Here is a 21686-nt window from a genome sequence, read left to right on the forward strand (position 1 = left end):
CTTAGAAAGCTCTTTGGTCTTGCCCATGTTGTAGAGGTTAGAGTCAGACTGATTAATTGAGTCTGTGGACAGGAGTCTTTTATACAGGTGACCATTTAAGACAGCTGTCTTTAATGCAGGCACCAAGTTGATTTGGAGCGTGTAACTGGTCTGGAGGAGGCTGAACTCTTAATGGTTGGTAGGGGATCAAATACTTATTTCTCTGTGCACAATGCAAATAAATAAATATAATTTTGACTATGCGATTTTCTTTTTTTTTTTTTTTATATAATCTATCTCTCACTGGTAAAATGAACCTAGCCTAAAAATTCTAGACTGTTCATGTCTTTGACAGTGGGCAAACTTACAAAATTAGCAAGGGATCAAATACTTATTTCCTTCACTGTATGTGGAAGTAAACTGCTGTTTGGGCATGCTGTAGGGTTCAGAATGGAGGGAACGCCATTTGGCTTTTGGAGCGTGGATTTTGCTTGGTAGTAGTTTTGTTTGGAGTATTACTGGTGTTTCCGTTTATAATGTGGGGCATATGTGAGCTGGGCAGAACATATCAGGGGCATAGTTAGGTGGTATAATAATAAGGTAAAAAAAATAATAAAATAATCCATAGATGTGTGTTACGCTGTGACACAATCCTTTCTGCACAGGCCGGTGTTGCACCGATAAATGTCCTTCCTTATCCCCCTTTTGGTCCACACTCCACACTTTTGCATTTTGGGGAATTTTGCTGGGAAGTGTTGTCCTGGTATAATATAAGCACCCTCGCTTTCAGCGGATATGTTTGGACCCTCCCCTTCCTGGTTCCTTAATTTTAGTGCCTTGGTAATTTGCCTCTTGAAACAGAAGAAATGTTCCCCTCGGGCTGCACAACTGGATATTTTTCTTTCCTGACTTATTTGCCTTAATTTATTTAATTTTTTCATAGACGTAGTGGTATGAGGCATGTTTTTTAGTAATTTTCATTTTTGTGCATTTCTATTGTCATATCACAAAATGCATTTGACCGAAACGGAAAGGATCACTTTATTGATGATGAGAGCGTATGGCAAAAAAAATAAAATAAGATCCTATTGAGAAGTAGCGGCTTTATTCAATGCCACTTATCCTATCCGTGATCCAATTTCATTGCCAACTGTTCAAACAACTGTTCATCGTTTCGAAATAATCGGTTTAATTAAAGATGCACCAAGATCTGGAAGACCCAAACATGCTGGTAATGATGAAAAAGCTTTAGATGTTCTGCTTATTGTACACGATAATCCTCATACATCGGTCTGGAGCGGAGCACAACAAAATGTTATCAGCGCCACATCAGTCGAATTTTGAAGAGGCATCATTATCATCCTTATAAAATATGTCTAGTTCAGGAGCTATCCGAAGATGATTTTGACAAAAGAGTGGAATTTTGCGATACAATGATGACACACGATTTGATGATAATCATCAGATTTTCAACCGGACCTGTTTTTTGGATGATGCTACGCTTGAACTAAACGGTTCTGTAACTCGACAGAACCTGAGGTATTGGGCAGATGAAAATCCACATTGGATGAGAGACAGTCATACCCAGTATCCTCAGAAGGTTAACGTTTGGACCGGAATATTGCTCAATCATACTGTAGGACTGTTTTTCATTGAAGGAAACATAAATGCAGAAAATTACTGCAATTTTCTAAGAAACCAAGTGATACCAGCTATTCAAAATATTGCTGGAGAAGCTTTCCGCAATGTTTGGTATCAGCGGAATGGAGCTCCGGCTAATTTTTCTCTGCGAGCTCGAAATCTTCTGAACGATAATTTGCCTGATCAATGGATTGGTAGAAGAGGCCCGATAGAATGGCCACCGAGATCGCCAGATCTGACCCCATTAGACTTTTTTATACTAGGGGTATTTAAAAAGTAAAGTCTATGAGACTAGGATCGCAAATATTAGACGAGCTGCGGGAAAGAATAGTGAACATTTTCAATTCAATCACACCAGATGTTATAAATAACGTTATCAGCATGTTTTACATTCGCTTAGGACACTATCAAGTTGTGGAAGGACATCAGTTTGAACATTTGATTTAACACAGTAATTGTTATGTTTGTACTAGTACACATGATACTTGTCCTCGGTCTTGTTTTGGTTGGCCGGACAACACACACACACACACAGACACACACACACACACACACACACACAGAGCGCAGAGACGGTTTGGAGTTGTTAAATACCGGGGAAGTGACGAACCCCGGGGTCCTTATCTCGGGCTGTGTACACACACACACAAAAGTGAGAGGCAAGGGGACTCACATTAATCTAGCACCCCGATGAGATGTAAATCCGACCGTGCGACCTTCGCGTGGTACATTTTGGGTCATCATCAATCAAGTGATCCTTTCCATTTCGGTCAATTGCATTTTGTGATATGACAATAGAAATGTACAAAAATGAAAATTACTCTAAGAATTAGCGCTCTCTGAAATTCACAACCGACTACCGAAATGTGTACACATGAAATCATGGTACAATCGTAGACAAGGTCCATTTGTATCGCTGAGGCCGATTGTAATTATACATTATTTAAAGTCACCTTGATGTGACATTCCCAAGCTCACACGCACACGCACACGCGCCCACACACATTTAGGATTTTACCCGTGCGGTACATTTTGGGTAATGCTAACACCGGCGGTAGCCGATAATGAAGATGATAACTTTAACGTTAAATATCTCAGCGAAAAAAAATCCTATCTCAAAATCGTTTACAGCATCATTTTTTGTATTGAAAAGAGTATTCAAATGAACCCCCACTCGACCCCCTGTGCAATTTAAGATATTCACAATATTAATGCAAAATACTAACCAAATCTGCAATGTGTGAATAAGGCCTTAAGGTAGTTTTACACAACCAGATTTTCTGGCTGGTAACAAGCATCAGTCGGCAATATAGCACATCGATTAGTGCTTCTTTAGCTCCATTTAGGCCCCATGCACACGGCCGTAAATCGCCCGTAATTACGGACCGTAATTACGGTCCGTAATTACGGGCACATTCATTTCTATGGCCGACGGACACCTTCCCGTATGTCTACGGGAGGGTGTCCGTGCCGTAGAAACATGTCCTAATTTTTCATTTTGCGGTCGTGTACATGAAGCCTTACATGGAGCTGTGGTTGGAGTGTATGGAGATCGTTAATACGATCGTTCTTCCCCATAGATTTACATCTTGTCCGCAGCACATCCCCTGTTAACACGGGGAGATGTTTTTCCTACAAGAGAAACATTTTTTTTGCCCGCATGAAAGGAATGATGAGTCGATGAACAAGCTTTTGCTCTTTCGGTGGCTGATCGCTACCCTGTAAACACAGGGCAATGATCGTAATGAGCGTTCATTCAGCCAATCATTCGCCCATTTTTATTGTAATATATGTATATGTTGATTGATCTTAGATTTGATCAGTTTTAAGCCAGGATCACACACAGTTTTGATGCAGTTTTTGTGGCAGTTTTTGGATCAGTTATGAGCCAAATACAGAAGTGGACACAAAAGAAAGGAGAGGCATCAGTCTTTTCTTTATATCTTTCCTTCCTTTTGGATTCACTTTTGGCTTTGGCTCAAACAAATGGAGTCAAAACTGCCACAAAAACCACATCAAAACTGTGTGTGTGATCCTGGCCTTAGGCCTCCTTCACACACATAATTTTTCGGACATTTTTCATTTTGTGCCATTTTGTACTACAAAATTGCCTCAAAAACGCCACAAACCAAAACGCAGTTGTGTGTAGCGCATTTAATATTTTACTATAGACTTTAATGCATCATCTGGCGGAGCTTAAAACTGCATGAAAAAATGCAGCAAATAAAGACATTAAAAAGCGGCACTAAAAACGCACAAAAACGTAGCATAAGGGCTTATTCAGATGAACGTGGTGAAGCTCGGATGTAAAAAATGGCAGTTTTTCACGTCCGTGTTGCCCCCGTGCGGCTCCCGTTTTCACGGATCCCCATAGACCTGAGTCTATGGAGGGATCCGTAAAAATGGAAGAAAATAGGACATGTTCTATTTTTCAACAGACCCTTCACACGGCCCGTTCAAACAACGGCTGTGTGAACGGCCCCATTGAAATACATGTGTCCGTGGGGCAGCCGTTGTTTTAATGTCTGTCACACGGACGTATTCAACGTTCGTGTGAATAAGCCCTAACGCTGTGTGTGAATCCAGCCTTAGGGTTGAATTGTGTCTCAGAGTTACACAGGATCCGAGCCGTCAGTCCAGCTCACTGACGGATTCGGCTTACAGCGGTGTTTTGAAGCTTTTATGTAAAATGGATACATAGAAGCTGCAGCTCTGAAACAAAGCAACATTTTTAAGAAATGTATATTATAAAAGTGCTTATAATCAACATATACTTACATTATAGTAAAAAAATTATAGGTTTCCATAGCCTTTAAGTCTACCTATCTACTTTATTTCTTAGATTTATTATTTTCATTATATGTTTAAAGTTTATTCAGTTTCCCTGACTATCTGTGTGACTGTCATGTTTCACTGTTTATATGTTCTTATGGTCTTATATTCGTATCTGATTGTCTGTCCTCTTTTAACTTTATCTGTTTGTATGAACTGTTTTCCAGTCTGTCTGTAATGTTTTTGTTGTCTGTGTTTATGCCTGGAAGAAATACTACTAACAAGGCTCTGCATATAACTAAAGCAAAGTAATACTAATGATGTAGATCACATTGAGGCATGTGGAACTAGAGTCACTTGCCTAGGATCCAGAGTATAAAGAATTAATTGTTCTATTCCCAGTCCCATGTTGTCTAAAACAATCTCTACCCCCTCAAAAGTCACCCGTTAATTTAAGTCTTAAGGCAACCTTATTAGTCACATTATAAACAATTATCTTCAGAAATTTCTGAGGTACTATATGTCTGCTTAGTTTCTGCGAAAGATGGTCGCCATTATGGCTCAGAACAAGGGCCGGCCTTAGGATAGATGGCTCCCCGTGCAAAATTATCTTTTGGCGCCCCATCATAAAAAAAAATGTCCCATAAAAAAGTATAATGCCCCCCACAGTATAATGCCCTATATAGTGCCCCCACACAGTATAATGCCCCTTTATTGCCCCCCATACAGTATAATACATTTAGTAAAATAATATATTATAACCTCTTCAAGGACACAGTATTTTGTCCTCTAATTATACCCATGCAGTAATATGCCCCCTAAGTGCCACACACAGTATATTGCCCTTGTAGTACCCCTACACAGTGTGATGTCCGCTTAGTGGCCCCCACACAGTATAATGTCCCCATCCCCTGGCTGCCACACACAACCCCCCCTTGTAGATAGTGCCCCTTGTAGACAGTGCCATAATCCCCCACCTCCTCCTTGTAGATCGTGCCATACAGCCCCCCACATCCTCCTTGTAGATAGTGCCCCCAAACCCCCAAAAAAATTGTACTCACCTAGGCCCCATTCCGACGACGAACTGAGCTGCTCCACGATGGGATCCTTGCGTAGGCCAGCGTGATCCTGTAGCCTAGAACAGAGTTTCCGGACCTTTTCGGAATTGAGGCACCACTGGAAAAATACCATTTCCTTAGGGCACCCCTACCAAAAATTATTTTGAGAAAGACAGAAAATGGCTAAAAACAAGTACTACACTCAAAAATATCTGCCTCAAAATGCCTTCAGCCCCACTCAGCCTCCCTTGTAGGTAGTGCCACACAGCCCCCTTGTATGTAGTACCACAAAGCCCCCTTGTAGGTAGTGCCACACAGTCCCCTTGTAGGTAGTGCCATACATCCCCCTTGTAGATAGTGCCACACAGCCTCCATGTAGGTAGTGTCAAACAGCCCTCATGTAGGTAGTGCCACACAGCCCACAGCCCCCTTGTAGATAGCACCCCCCAGTGGCGCAACTACCACGGTAGCAGCCGTAGCAGCTGCTACTGGGCCCGCAGCTTGAGGAGGCCCGTGCCGCCAGCTGACACGCCCCTCCCCATATGCCCGGTGGCGCCGCTAGCAGCCGTTATGCCTGCTACAGCAGCAGCGCCGCTACTACGGTGCCCGCGCCGCCGAACCTCCAACAAGTAAGGGCTGGGCGACACAGGCCCTCTCATGCCCGTAGGCGTCGATAGCACCGGAGGGGGCCCCGGTGCTAGCAACAGCCAAATACATGCATTAGCGCTGAATGGCCCAACCATTGACGCCAGTTAGCGCCTTTCAACGATGCTGGCGGCGCGATTACGTCATCTGCCCCACCAATCAACAACATTGAACGACGCGTTGTTCAGCTCCAGCAGACCTGCTCAGAAGAGAGCAGACCTGCTCAGAAGAGAGCAGGTCTGCATTGCCATCGGACAGCGCGGGAACGGGATCATGTGAGTATGTAAAGTTTTTTGTTCTTTTTCTAATAAAATTGTGAGTGGCATTATCTATAATGGGGGCTCTATCTACAGAAGGGGTCGTCTATATGTGGGCTACTATATAGGGGGGGTCTATATGTGCGGCACTATCTACAGGGGGTCTATATGTGGGGATGTGGGCCACTATATACAGGGGGGGTCTATATGTGGGGATGTGGGCCACTATCTACAGGGGGGGTCTATATGTAGGGATGTGGGCCACTATAAACAGGGGGGGTCTATATGTGGGGATGTGGGCCACTATATACAGGGGGGTCTATATGTGGGCCACTATATACAGGGGTGGTCTTTATGTGGGCCACTATATACAGGGGGGTCTATTTGTGGGGATGTGGGCCACTATCTACAGGAGGGACGATATGTGGGGAACTATCTACAGGGGTGTCTATATGTGGGGCACTATATACAGGGGAGCTATATGTGAGACACTATAAAGGGGTGGACTATATGTAGAGCACTATCTATAGGGGACCTATTTTTAGGGCAGTTTCTATAGGGGTGGGCTATATGTGGGACACTATATACAGGGATGGGTTACCTGTGGGGCAGTAGCCACAGGGTGGCTATATGTAGGGCACTGCCTACAGTGGTGGGTTATATGTGGGACACTATATACAGGGGGAGCTATATGTGAGACACTATCTACAGAGGTGGGCTATACGTGGAGCACTATCTATAGGGGAAGGTATATGTAGGGCAGCACGGTGGCTCAGTGGTTAGCACTATTTCCTTGCAGCTCTGGAGTCCATATGTGGGCACTATCTACAGAGGGTTGTATGTGGGACACTATTTACAGGGGCTTCTTTGTAGGGCACTATCTACAGAGGCTCTATGGGGGTCACTATCTACAGTGGGCTATCGGGCACTATCGACAGGGGGCATGGTGTGTGTGTGTGTGTGTGTCTGTGTGTGTGTGACCCAGTGTATGGTACTATGATAATCAGGGACACAGTGTATGGCACTATTATAGTTAGAGGTGCAATGTATGGTGCGTTATATTTACAGGTGTTGATAATTTTATCTTTGTTTATAGGTGCAGAAATGTTTTAAAAGTGAGAAGCTGAAGACATCTGAGCGGGAAACTGCAGAAAAGGGTCATGGTCGGTATAAATCTATCATAGAGGTCTGGACCGAAGGGAGAAGAAAATAACTAGAATCTGAGACGTCACCGGTGAGTCACTTAATGTAAATGTTTATTATGCCTCTAATCTGAACTGTAGTTACTGTGTGATCTGCAGTTAGATGATGGGTGGTAGGATTTTTTTTTTTGTGAAACAGCATCTCCCAGCATATCCTCACCATTGTTCGGGCCATGCTGGGAGCTCTAGTTTTACGCCGTACAAAGCTATATGGCAGGGGTTGCACTAAATTGACCTGTGTTTGTTCTGGTGTTGTATATATGTACTAAGCTTGGTTCTGATGCTGTATGTAAGTACTGAGCTTTGTTCTGGTGCTGTATATACGTATGAGATTGGTTTTGGTGCTATATATGTAGTGAGCTTTGTTCTGGTGTTGTATATGTGTAATGAGCTTGGTTCTGGTGCTGTATACACTACCGTTCAAAAGTTTAGGGTCACTTAGAAATTTCCTTCTTTTTGAAAGAAAAGCACAGTTTTTTTCAATGAAGATAACATTAAATTAATCAGAAATACACTCTATACATTGTTAATGTGCTAAATGACTATTCTAGCTGCAAACATCTGGTTTTTAATGCAATATCTACATAGGTGTATAGAGGCCCATTTCCAGCAACCATCACTCCAGTGTTCTAATGGTACATTGTGTTTGCTAACTGTGTTAGAAGGCTAATGGATGATTAGAAAACACTTGAAAACCCTTGTGCAATTATGTTAGCACCGCTGTAAACAGTTTTGCTGTTTAGAGGAGCTATAAAACTGACCTTCCTTTGAGCTAGTTGAGAATCTGGAGCATTACATTTGTGGTTTTGATTAAACTCTCAAAATGGCTAGAAAAAGAGAGCTTTCATGTGAAACTCGACAGTCTATTCTTGTTCTTAGAAATTAAGGCTATTCCATGCGAGGAATTGCCAAGAAACTGAAGATTTATGGGAGGCCCCGCTGCACAACTGAGCAACAAAACAAGCACATTAGAGTCTCTAGTTTGAGAAATAGATGCCTCACAGGTCCTCAACTGGCAGCTTCATTAAATAGTACCCGCAAAACGCCAGTGTCAACGTCTGCAGTGAAGAGGCGACTTCGGGATGCTGGCCTCCAGGACAGAGTGGCAAAGAAAAATCCATATCTGAGACTGGCTAATAAAAGGAAAAGATTAATATGGGCAAAATCACACAGACATTGGACAGAGGAAGATTGGAAAAAAGTGTTATGGACAGACGAATCGAAGTTTGAGGTGTTTGGATCATACAGAAGAACATTTGTGAGACGCAGAACAACTGAAAAGATGCTGGAAGAGTGCCTGACGCCATCTGTCAAGCATGGTGGAGGTAATGTGATGGTCTGGGGTTCCTTTGGTGCTGGTAAAGTGGGAAATTTGTACAAGGTAAAAGGGATTTTGAATAAGGAAGGCTATCACTCCATTTTGCAACGCCATGCCATACCCTGTGGACAGCGCTTGATTGGAGCCAGTTTCATCCTACAACAGGACAATGACCCAAAGCACACCTCCAAATGATGCAAGAACTATTTAGGGAAGAAGCAGGCAGCTGGTATTCTATCTGTAATGGAGTGGCCAGCGCAGTCACCATATCTCAACCCCATAGAGCTGTTGTGGGAGCAGCTTGACCGTATGGTACGCAAAAAGTGCCCATCAAGCCAATCCAACTTGTGGGAGGGCCTTCTGGAAGCATGGGGTGAAATTTCTCCCGATTACCTCAGCAAATTAAGAGGCTGTAGAATGCCAAAGGTCTGCAATGCTGTAATTGCTTCAAATGGGGCATTCTTTGACGAAATCAAAGTTTGAAGGAGAAAATTATTATTTCAAATAAAAATCATTATTTCTAACCTTGTCAATGTCTTGACTATATTTTCTAGTCATTTTGCAACTCATTTGATAAATATAAGTGTGAGTTTTCATGGAAAACACAAAATTGTCTGGGTGACCCCAAACTTTTGAACGGTAGTGTATATCCACAGGAACTTTTCCCAAATAAATGCTCACTGCCCTTACAGTCACTATACCCAAACCAGGGAAATCAATGGAATCTACTAGTAACTACCGCCCCATCTCCCTTCTGAATGGAGATGTAAAAATCTATGCTAAACTATTGGCTAGTAGGTTAATGACAATTATCCCCTGATTAGTACACCGCAACCAAATAGGTTTCATATTAGGTAGAAGGCCCCAGACAATACAAGACGTTTACTCTCCCTACTTCAAATTGTTGAGAAGTCCTTTCTCCCATCCACCTTTCTATCACTTGATGCCGAAAAAGTGTTTGATAGGGTTAATTGGGCTTATGCCTTTTTGGTCCTTTCCAAATTCGGGTTTGTGGGATCTATCTATAAATCCATTCATGGGCTCTACTCAAATCCGGCAGCTAGGGTATTTGTGAACGGAGCCCTCTTGGACCAATTTACTCTGAGTAATGCTACCCGTCAAGGATGTTCTCTCTCACCAATTTTCTTCGTCCTTTCCATTGAACCCCTTGCAGAGCTAATACGCACTGATCCACGTGTCTCGGGTATACAGGTAGGGGAGTTCACCCATACGGTGGCGCTGTTTGCAGATGATGTGATAGTGATCAGTACTGACCTTATAAGTTCCCTGGCCGCAACATTCGATATACTGGACAGCTATAGCCGAGTTTCCTTTTATAGATTAAACAAAGATAGATCCCAAATTCTTCCTATCCATGTCCCCCCTAATCCCCTACAAATGCTAAAACAACAATACTAGTTAGATTGGCAAAGTGGGGAACTCTCCTACCTGGGTGTTTAGTTGACGTTTCCGTCCTCCAAAACATATAATACAAAGTTCCCTCTGGTTCTCGAAACTTTACGTAAAGATATCCTTCACTTCTCCAAATATATAATATCCTGGTTTGGTAAGGTAGCTACGTACAAAATGCTGTTTCTCCCAAAACTGCTTTACCTTTTTAGAACACTACCGTTCCATTTACCGAACCCTTTCTTCACTGCTGCCCATAGAATGCTTATGAACTTTGTTTGGAACAACAAGCATCCTCGCATATCTGCATCCATTCTTACCAAACATAAACGGGTAGGAGGAATCGGAGTACCCTATATCCGTGACTATTATAAAGCCTGTTTTAGATCAATTAATACATTGGTGGCACTATAACACAGACAAACACTGGGTAGATATTGAATCAAATCTGAGTAGGACTACAACTCAGAAAAACAACTTTATCAATACTCTATGTTATCTTACCAATCCCCACACATACATGTCCTCTATCTCTACCTCCTGTTCAGTATGATCTCAACTTATCTCCTCCATTAAACCCACCTGCATAATACCCCCACAACAATTACCTATTTCAGTTTTGGAGGATCATATCCCCAATATTGACTTATCTACCTGGAAAGCTAGGGGAATACTCTCCTTTCATGACCTATATGATCACAGTGGCTCTCAATCAACATCTCACTGCATAATTCCAAATTCCCCACCAAGATTTCTACAAATTCCTAGAAATCCGACATTTACTACAAACCACGCAAATAACATCCAATTGTACCACCAAAAAATCTTACGTCATCTCTCTGCCACATCTCCAAAACGTAAAGATGTTTCCTTTTATTATGCAATGTTCGAAGGAAAAAAATAGTTTGTTAAAATAACCCCTTTGATTAAATGGGAAAAGAGTTGAATTTGACCTTTTCTGATAAGCAGTGGGAAACATTTTCATATATCTGTAAGATTTTCCGGTGCACCTCATTTCAAGAAGCAGTTTCTAAATCTAGCCTAAGATGGTACTTCTCCCCTTCTAGATTGCATCTGATGCTCCAGAATACCTCCCCATACTGTTGCATATTTTATTGGAATGCCCGAGAAGATCCAACCCCTCTGGAAAGCCACTTACCTTGTCATCCATACTCTTACTGGATTCACTATCTCTCTGACTCCTGACATGGCGTTATTATTTATCATTTTGAATAATTTTCCAAACAACTTTGTCACTATTGTTGCTCATATTCTTATGGCTACAAAACTGGTAGTGACAAGACATTGGAAACAAGAGGCCCAACTTCATGTACAAGAGGTACAAACCTTGCTTAATAACACTTGTATGTACGAGAAAATGTTGGCAAACCAGAAATTGCAATTCCCCAAATTCCAAAATAAATGGAGTACCTGGATTCAAAGCTCTTATTTCAAAGAATGACCTATTGGCTCATTTCACTATCAACTTGACAAGCTTCTCTTGCCCTTGGGTAGGGTGCTGTGGATCATCTCTTGTGAGGGTCTCTATTTCTTGTTTCACCCTCATCTTTATTTTCTGTAATTCCTGTTAACATATCTGGAATGTATTTGAAATGTGTTTGGAATATATATCCTATGTATATCCTATATGTAACTAATGTATATTTACTGGTGTTCGTGTTTCTCATGTATGCTATATGGGCACAATTGCTCTATGTTGTTATTTGTTATTTTCATAGTTTCTATATATGCTATGTGATTGTTATGATTGGAAAATCTTAAATAAAAAAATATTGATTAAAAAAAAGGCCAAACACAATATTTATTGTCTATATACTTAAATATAATTAATTAAACTAATATTAAATATATGATGCAATCTCTTTAAAAGCTTGACAGATTTGTTGTTCAGGAGTTAGCTAGGTGACAGCTCAAGTGGAAGCTAAAAAAGTGGACAATTGTCACCCAGCTTTCAGAGAATCAGATATAACAATATTTATCTGGGAGCTCTATCCACTATTTCTATAGACACTATCTAAGCACTATTTAGTACTGTTAAGCTTTGTCCACACAACATGCGATAACACCATATTTCAGAAAAAACACCCATGCCATTGCCCGAGTATGTTGTGAATTCCATTACAGATTTGCTGCAGATTTTTGTGAATGTGGCCTTACTTGAGAATCATTGCTATCTGGATACTACATTGCAATGTTATTTTCATACTGCATAGCAATTTTATTTGGGCACTGTATGGCACTGGCAGCATTATTTGGCCAGTACTGCTGATCTTCCATGAGAGAATCATTTCAGAGAAGGGAAAAATAACTGCATGTATTTTACTCAAAGGACAAACATTCTTTGTGATATTGAAGCATAATGCTGGATTGTCCACCTAATTGGAAATATACCTATGTATCAATGCCCACATTTTTTATGACCAGACTGAATTGTTTCTTCTGTTAATTTTAGTGGCTTGGTTTTCAGCAAGATCCCTTCTTCCGAATGAAACAGCCAGCAAAAAAAACAAACAACTCATGTGATTTGAAACCATAGAAAGAACAGAAGAAAAAAAAGCGTACTAAGTAAAAACCTGAAAGACAGAATGTACCAGTGAATTATTTGAAGTCTAGTGCTGGAAAACCCCTTTAATCTTGGTGTCCTCGATGTTCGTCCAAAGGTAACATGGAAAGTATATATTATTATTATGTTTTTTACTGATGTTAAATGATATGTTCTTCCCCTTTCACATCCATAAATTCACAATTCTTCTGGTGCAGTGCTTTATAGGAGCTCAGTTGACAGTTAGGCTGGGTTCATATAAAGTGTTTTAAGTGAAAACATGCGATAGACAAAATGTTGTAAATCAATTAAAACAACAGGAATTTCTATTCACTCAAGGCATATTTTCAAAACCACTTGAATGTGTCCGGGTGGAAGGGGTATCTCCACATTTTATGCTATATTTGTTATTTCAGCTGTAAATTTTCCATATATAATGATTTAAGAAGCTACATATTTTAATTTCCCAAGAAGTTTAAAATTTGGATCTCCATAAGGACGCCCCAAATATCTATCGATACTGCTTTTTTAGAAGCAGGCTACCTTGCTATGAGGCATATGGTCCTGGCTGGTCTAGATGGTTTATCCCCTAGGCAATGTTTTAGTGGGTACTTTCAGGATAAACTATATGGATAAAAATATGGAACACTTGGCCACCACACCTACTGTAAATGAGCTTGTTGGACATCCCATTTCAAAACCATGTGCGCTAAAATAAGGTTGACCTCCCCTTTTGCGGCTATAAAAGCCTCCTCTCTTCTGGGAAAGCTCTCCACGAATTTGGAGTTTGTCTGTGGGAATTTGTGCCCATTCTGCCAAAAGAGTATTTGTGAGGTCAGACACTGATGTTGGGCGAGAAAGTCTGGCTTGCAATCGGCATTTCAATTCATCCTAAATTTGTTTGATCTGGTTGAAGTCAGGACACTCCAGTTTCTCCACACCAAACTCATCACACCATGTCTTTATGGACTTTGTTTTGTGCACAGGAGTACATTCATGCTGGAACAGGAAAGGGCCTTCCCCAAACATGTTCCCACAAAGTTGAAAGCATACAATTGTCTAAAACTTTTTGTATGCTGTAGCATTAACATTTTTCTTCATGGGAAATACAGGGCCTAGCCCAAACCCTGAAACACACCGTGGCCATCATCCTTCCTCACTAAATTTTACAGTAGGCACTATTCATTCTGGTAGGTAGCGTTCCCCTGGAACCTGTCAAACTCATATTCGTCCCTCAGTCTGCCCGATAGTGAAACATGTTTCCACTGCTCCAGAGGCCAGTGATGACATGCTTTCCGACTCTTCAGCCGATACTTGGCATTGCGCATGGTGGTCTTAGGCTTTTGTGTAGACTAAGAAAACCCATTTCATAAGGCTTACAGTTCTTGTGGTGATGTCATTTCCAAAGGCAGTTTGGAACTCTGTAGTGAGTGATACAAAAAAGGATAGGCAATTCTTACACACCACGCACTTCAGCACTCGGCAGACCCGCTCTGTGACTTTTTGTGGTTTACCGCTTCATGGGTGAGTAGATATTACTCCTAGATACATTAATTTCACAATAAATTAAAAAACACAGTTGCCTGAACAGGCAGGTCACAAACTGACTTGTGGCAAAGGTGACATCCTATGACAGTACCATCTTTAACCCCTTCCTCCTGCTTGCATTCTGGGCCCTAATCACAAGTCATTTTTTATGCTTTTCCATCGTCACATTCGAAGAGCTATAACTTTTTTATTTTTGTGTCGACATAGCTGTATAAGGTCTTGTTTTTTGTGGGACAAGTTGTATTTTTTAATAGCACCATTGTGGGGTACATATTATTGATTGATTAACTTTTATTAACTTTTTTGGGGGGGGGATAGAAAAAAACCTGAAATTTTGCCACACTTTTTTGCGTCCTAAATCTATGCCGTTTACCGTGTAGTATAAATAACACAATAACTTGGTTGAACGGGTTGTTATGATTGCAACGATACCAAATTTGTATACATTTTGTATGTTTTACTACTTACACAGTAAAAACACTTTTTTACAAAATTATTTGTTTTTGTGTCTCCATATTTGAAGAGCCATAACTTTTTTATTTTTTCGCCGATGCAGTTGTATGATGGCTTTTGTTTTTGCGGGATGACTTGTAGTTTTGATTGGTACCATTTTGGAGTAGATTCAACTTTTTCATCACTTTTTATCAAATTTTTTTAAGGCAGGATTCACAGAAAATAGCAATTTTTCCATTGTTTTTTTATTGTATTTTTTATGGCGTTCACCATACGGGCTAAATAATGTAATAGATTTATAGCCGGGGTCGTTACGGACGTGGCGATACCAAATATGTGTAACTTTTTTGCTTTATTTTGTTTTTTTTTAATAGTAAAGCATTTTATAAGGGGGAAAAGTGTGTTTTTCATTTTTTTCACTTTTTTTTTATTAACTTTTATTATACTTTTTTGTAACTTTTTTACTAGTCCTACTAGGGGACTTTATTATAAAAGCGATTCCCCCAGTGTGATAAAGACAAATGATAAAGAGTTTACAAGATACATTGAGTAGTAATCCCAATGATTGTTAAAAAAAAAAAAATCTGGTCAAAATCATAGCAAGAAACATATGAAATTACATGCATTTTTTTCCCAAAAAAATTCTGTGCGGTAGTAGAGGGGTTTCTATTTGAAGGTACCCTTAATGTCTATTCACACTATGATTGAAGTGCATATCATGGAGGTATATTGGAGGTATACTTGGAAGGATTTCCCATAAAATGGGAGCTTACGATGTATGCCACTGTATAGGAACACAAAAGTTGTATCCGCATGAACGTACCTCAAATGTCTCATTACACAGGTAATCTCCTCAAAAAACATTGCTTCATGGGGGAGAATTTATCCGCAATACAGGGTTGTAGGGAAACAACCTAGAGAAGTACAGAAAATACCTATGGTTTAGTACTGCAGAGCTGTACTGACTTAATGTGCTTAAAGGGTTTTTCTCATGTAAGACATTTATGGAATATCCACGGGATAAGCCATACATGTCTGATAATTGCAGGTCCTAGGTCTGGGACCTGCACCTCTCCATTTACAATACGCCTGGATGCAGAGACCAGTGGCCGCCACACTGGGTAGGCCAGGACCTGGAAGAACCCCATTCTCCTCATGGATGTGTGGATATGCCATAAATATCTTAGATGGGAATAACTCTTTAACTGTACATATATTTAAATCAGAAATGTAAATGAATGAAGAAAAAAAAACACAGCAACAGCAGAAACATATTTGCACAGTTTATTTTTTTTATTTTTCTGAAATGTTGCTGAATGTGAAATTACTCTTGGAGTTATTAGGGTTGTTAATTTTTTTTTTTTACAAAGGCCTGCGTATGTCCTGAAATAAAAAAAACAATCAGTACTCCTGGTCTTTGTTTACATGCGGGCAGCATGTGACTGCTGCAGCCAACCAGAGGGCTCAGTGGTGACGTGTCATATTACTGGCATCATGGCGCCCATCATTAAGTATTCATGCCAGGAATACAACCCATGACCGCTGAGCCCTCTGATTGTCTGCAGCAGTCACATGCTGCCCACATGTAAACAAACACAGAGAGGATCGCCGGAGCATCAGTACTGGATCACCGGGAAAAGAATAGGTTAGTACTGATTGTTTTTTATTTCAGGATATTTGCAGCCCCAAGTAAAAAAACATTTACAACCCAAATAACCTTTTTAAGAAAATATACAATGATACAGTGCCCCAGATTTACTTACACTTATTAAGTTTTAGACAGTGTAAACTTAGACAAGGCAATCAGAAAATGCACCAAATTTATCAAAGTGGTGCATGCTGTATGATAAATTTGACTTATTGATATGGAATCACTGGTTGAAGAATTCCCAGGGTGGAATTTTATGGAATTTCTATGTGAGCGATTGCCCAAAGGCTGCTGGAAACTGTTATGAATGAGCATGCAAGTAAATCCGCAACCCCAAATCCGTCCCAACCCTGATCAACAGAGTCTAAGGCTACTCTATGCTTTTCACCGGAGTCCACCGCAAGGTAGGTTGGATTTTGCAGCATAGAACCCAGGTTGCTTTAACAGAGTTCGGTGTTGGATAAAAGGTACAAGCAGGCAAAATCAGAACAGATAACAAGACAGTTAGAGGGTAAACAGAAAGTCCAAATAACAAAGCTAGGGGATATCTGGATTTGCAGAGGTCAAAATCAGCCGGGAAAAGAAAGTCTACATAAGCAAAGGGTGATCCAGAGACAAGCCGAGGTCCAGTTCCAAAAAGTCCAAATATTCAAAGGTACAGGGTATAGTCAGAAGCTTGATCAAACACATGCAGCAAGGAAAATCACAAGCAAAGAAAAACAGAACCAACCCAGATTTAAATACTCCACCCTTCAATCAGATAGGAAGAAAAACAGAGAAGTGGGATAGGCTCAACAACTAAAACGAAAACCGCCCAAGGCTAGACTAGTAGTCATGCAAATCTTAGGCTGGATTCACAAGAGCACATTACGTCCGTAATGGACGGAACGTATTTCAGCCGCAAGTCCCGGACCGAACACACTGCAGGGAGCCGGGCTCCTAGCATCATAGTTATGTACAATGCTAGGAGTCCCTGCCTCTCCGTGGAACTACTGTCCCGTACTGAAAATATGATTACAGTACCGGACAGTTGTCCAGCAGCGAGGCAGGGACTCCTAGCATCGTACATAACTATGATGCTAGGAGCCCGGCTCCCTGCAGTGTGTTCGGTCCGGGACTTGCAGCCGAAATACGTTCCGTCCATTACGGACGTAATTTGCTCGTGTGAATCCAGCCTTAAAGGGATGGGCGTTTCCTAACACTCATTTAATTAGATATGCTTTACTTTTCCTTATACCACCTATTAGTTGCCTTAGTTTATACCTGTTTTATTGCGCAAAGATTTTGGCACACTTTTGGCACACAGTGTTACATTTCAAGCCACACTCCATTTTGTTGCATCACTTTCCTTTCCCGCTAAGCCAACCCCTTTGTGGAACGTTTCGAAAAAAGTGTCTAAAACAGTGAATAAATGTGGCGTATGGCATGTACACCAGAGTTCTGGCTCAAATTGAACAGGAAATCTGCCCTATTATGCACAAAATTATTCTGCCTGATCCGGATATAGAAAGGTACATTCCTATTCAACTTCTATACCTGCTTCCCAATTTCAAAGAACAAAATTTTGTATTCTAGTTGTTAATTGATTTATTAGCCTGTCTGGCCATTGTGCATAAAAATACAGAAATGATTAATTAAGCAGATTAAATATAGGAATTTGTGTTTGTTATAGAGCGCATTACGCAGGTTTTATCCTCTCAGCTCCTCACTACAATATCTTGTTCCTCACAGCATGTGCACTGATTATATTGATTATGTGAACGCATTAGTGGTCCTGTTCTGCATATATAATATGCGACTTTGGCCTTTACCAGAAGGTTCTCAGCTGGAGATCTCATTTCAACACTTGGACAAAGTTTTCAGTTAAAACACTTTCTCCCAGCAGGGATCCTGTGTCATGTCATGTCTGATCCGCGAAGAGTCTCTATTTAATTTCACTTACATTCTATTTTGCATGTTGTGTTATTTTGGAAGGGTGTTAAAAAGCCATTGTTGCTATTGCTATTATCATTTGCATTTTGTAGACTATAGTATATCGGAGGCAGACATCACTTTATATGGGAAAAATAGATTCTTATTTCATTTTGGCCTTGCTCAACCCAAGTTATTGAATTTTCTAGATTGAATCTGGGTATAATAAATGTCATGTTATTTAAACTACAGGAAATAAAGCAGGCATGACAAAATAAACTGGGTTGGTTTCCACCAAGTGGGATCTTAACTTTAATATTTAGTCTCTCTAGATACTGTATGTAAACAGTCTGCGGAGTACAAGACCACAAGTGTGCGCAGACCACCTGTGACACAGAAAGATGAACTGTCTCTGTTTCCTTGAAATTAGTGGAAATGTGTGACCGCCCTGTGTTTTCTCCCCTGCCCTCTGTACCTGGGTAATTCTATATGACACTTGTCAAATAAACTGACAGCAAGGTCAAATTTTAATGGGTCTCTATGTTTAGATTCTGCATAAAAGAAAATACATGATATTTTCCCCTGACAGCTGATTCAACAAATATTTCAACAATTATACAAGGCATAAACCATTAAAAGCATTATATCGAATATAGAAGCCTGGAATAAGTGATGTTTAGTTAAAGAACCATTCCAACTAAAAAGAAAAATATTCACCCGTAAATAGAAATTCTTAAGTTGTATATCTGTTTCTGGGTGACAACCAAAATGTCCACCGCTGCTCCACTGGTTGTTATCCGGTTCCCCTAAAGTCGAGATCAGCAAATCTGGACTCTATGCAGCAATATTGGTCAAGCAGCATACAGTACTACTGCATAACTGAGGTCATTTACTATTCAGGAGTCTAAGGAACGTGATTCTCGTCCGTGTGCTGTGCGTTGAAACAACACACAACACACGAACCCATTGATTGCAATGGGCCTGTTCACACATGCAGGAGTTTTCACACAGCGAGAGTCCGTTGCATGAAACTCACTGCATGTCCTATATTGGTGCATCTTCGCGCACCTACGCACCCATTGAAGTCAATTGGTGCATGAAAACCACGCACAGCACACGTGCGCGGAGCCTGATTTGTGCATCAATTTATTTGAAAAATAATGTGCTTTGCGAGTTTGTGAAAAACAGCACACTGATGCAATAACGCAAAGCACACGGACAGATTTGTACACGTTTTTTATGTGTGTAAATTGTTTACGCTCATATGAATGTAGCCTAAGGGTCCTTTTACACAGGCCAATATCGGCTGTAAAAAACTAGCGCCGATCAACGAGACAACTATGATCAGTAATGTTTGGGGACGAGCGATCGTTACTACAATCGCTCCTCCCCATGCATTTCCATCATGTTGGCCGCACATCTCCCTTTTTATACAGGGAGATGTGCTGCTGACAACGATAATATTTAATGCTGCTTAAACTATCCAATCAGCCGATGAACGAGTGTTTGTTCTGGGCAATAATCAGGAATGATCGTTCGTAGCACCCTTTTTCTATAAAACCGGTCTTATGTGTTTTAAACACTTTTCATGATTTACTAGATAGTTTTGAAAGTGTCTCGAAAAGAGGGTGTGGCTAAGTGGAATCATAAAATGCGACAGATATATTAATAACATGCGCCGTTATTTTGGCAAAAAAATATTGGTGTAAAGTAAGCCAGCCAAAAGGTGGCATAAGAAAAAAAAAGTATCTAAAATATTAAAGGGACAGTGTCATGATTATTTTTTTTATTTAATAAAATATTATATTGACTTTATTTAATTTTTCGCACACTTTCTTACCTTACTGGGGGCTGCCATGTTTTATTTAATCTGTCTATGTGTCTCTTAACGGCACATACACAGATGGAATACGGCAGCTACAATGCATAGGACACAATGAACGGCTCCCGTCCATTGCCTCTGCCATCTGGCTCTGTACTGCACAGCTGCAGTTCAGAGCCACACAGCAGAGAAGCTTGTTTGTAGGGAGATAGCAGGCGCCATTATGAAGAACGGCTGCACTGCAGGTAAGGTGTGTCTCTGTCTGTCCCTCTCTCTCACAGAACCCTGCTCTCGTGACCCCCCCTCGGCCCCCCAGCACCCCCCCTGGCACCCCCCGGGTGCCCCCACCACGGCGGCCCACCCCTATGCCCCCCGACACCTGCTGTATCTGTGTGTGTGTCTGTATGTAGCGGTGCTGAGTGTGTGTGTGTGTGTGTGTGCAGCAGAGCTGTGAGTCTGTATGTAGCAGTGCTGAGTGTGTGTGTGTGTGTGTGTGCAGCAGAGCTAAGTGTGTGTCTGTATGTAGGAGTGCTGAGTGTGTGTGTGTGTGTGTGTGTGCGTGTGTGTGTGTGTGTGTGTGTCTGTGTGTAGCAGAGGTGTGTGTGTGTGCGCTCGCGCAGCAGAGCTGTGTGTGTAGTTTTCTATTTTTGTGCAGCGGAGTATGCACGGGCGCCGCTGATCCTTCATAGCTGCTTAGCGCCACCGCCCCCCCCCCCCCCCCACACACACACACAAATTCCCCCAGACATGCAAGATCAAGCGTAATCAAGCTTTTTTTTATACGGTTTTTGGCCCGTAAAATGCACACACAAAACGTGTCAAATACACGTCGTGTGAACCTGTCAACTGAAAAGTCATTCACTTCACTTTCATAATTCTAACGGTATGGTCACGCACAGTGTTTTCAGACGGTTTTTGGGCTGTAAACGTCCCGAAAAACGGCTGAAAAATCGGAAGCAGAACACCTACAAACATCTGCCCTTTGGTTTCAATGGGAAATATGCCGTTCTGTTCCGACGGGGCATTTTTACGCGGCCGTTTTCCAAAAATCCAGTATTGATTATGTTACTCTAGGAAGAATTCAGCTTTAACCTTTGCCTTGACGTTTATTCACAGTTATATCTTTAGGCAAATATTATTTATTTATTATGGAATTGCATTAACAGTAATTCCCTAAGTAATAGAAGAAAATCTCATAAATCAAGGAAGCAGCAGGGAAATCAAATTCCCCCTCATGACCTGCAGATGATAGGCCTCTTCCAAAGATGAACCTATGCTTTTAAGATATAGTCACATGTTGCCTTTTAACTGTGTTTTTTGCTGCATTTTTTATGCAATTTTCTTTTGTAAAAAATTTTAAAATATATTTCCCTGTAATATTTATCAAAATATGCCATGCACATGACCATTTTACGACTCTTTAATATGGCACTCATAGAATCCTATGGGGCTTAAAAAA

Source organism: Rhinoderma darwinii, chromosome 1 (assembly GCF_050947455.1).
Source record: "Rhinoderma darwinii isolate aRhiDar2 chromosome 1, aRhiDar2.hap1, whole genome shotgun sequence".
In the NCBI taxonomy this organism is placed as follows: Eukaryota; Metazoa; Chordata; class Amphibia; order Anura; family Rhinodermatidae; genus Rhinoderma; species Rhinoderma darwinii.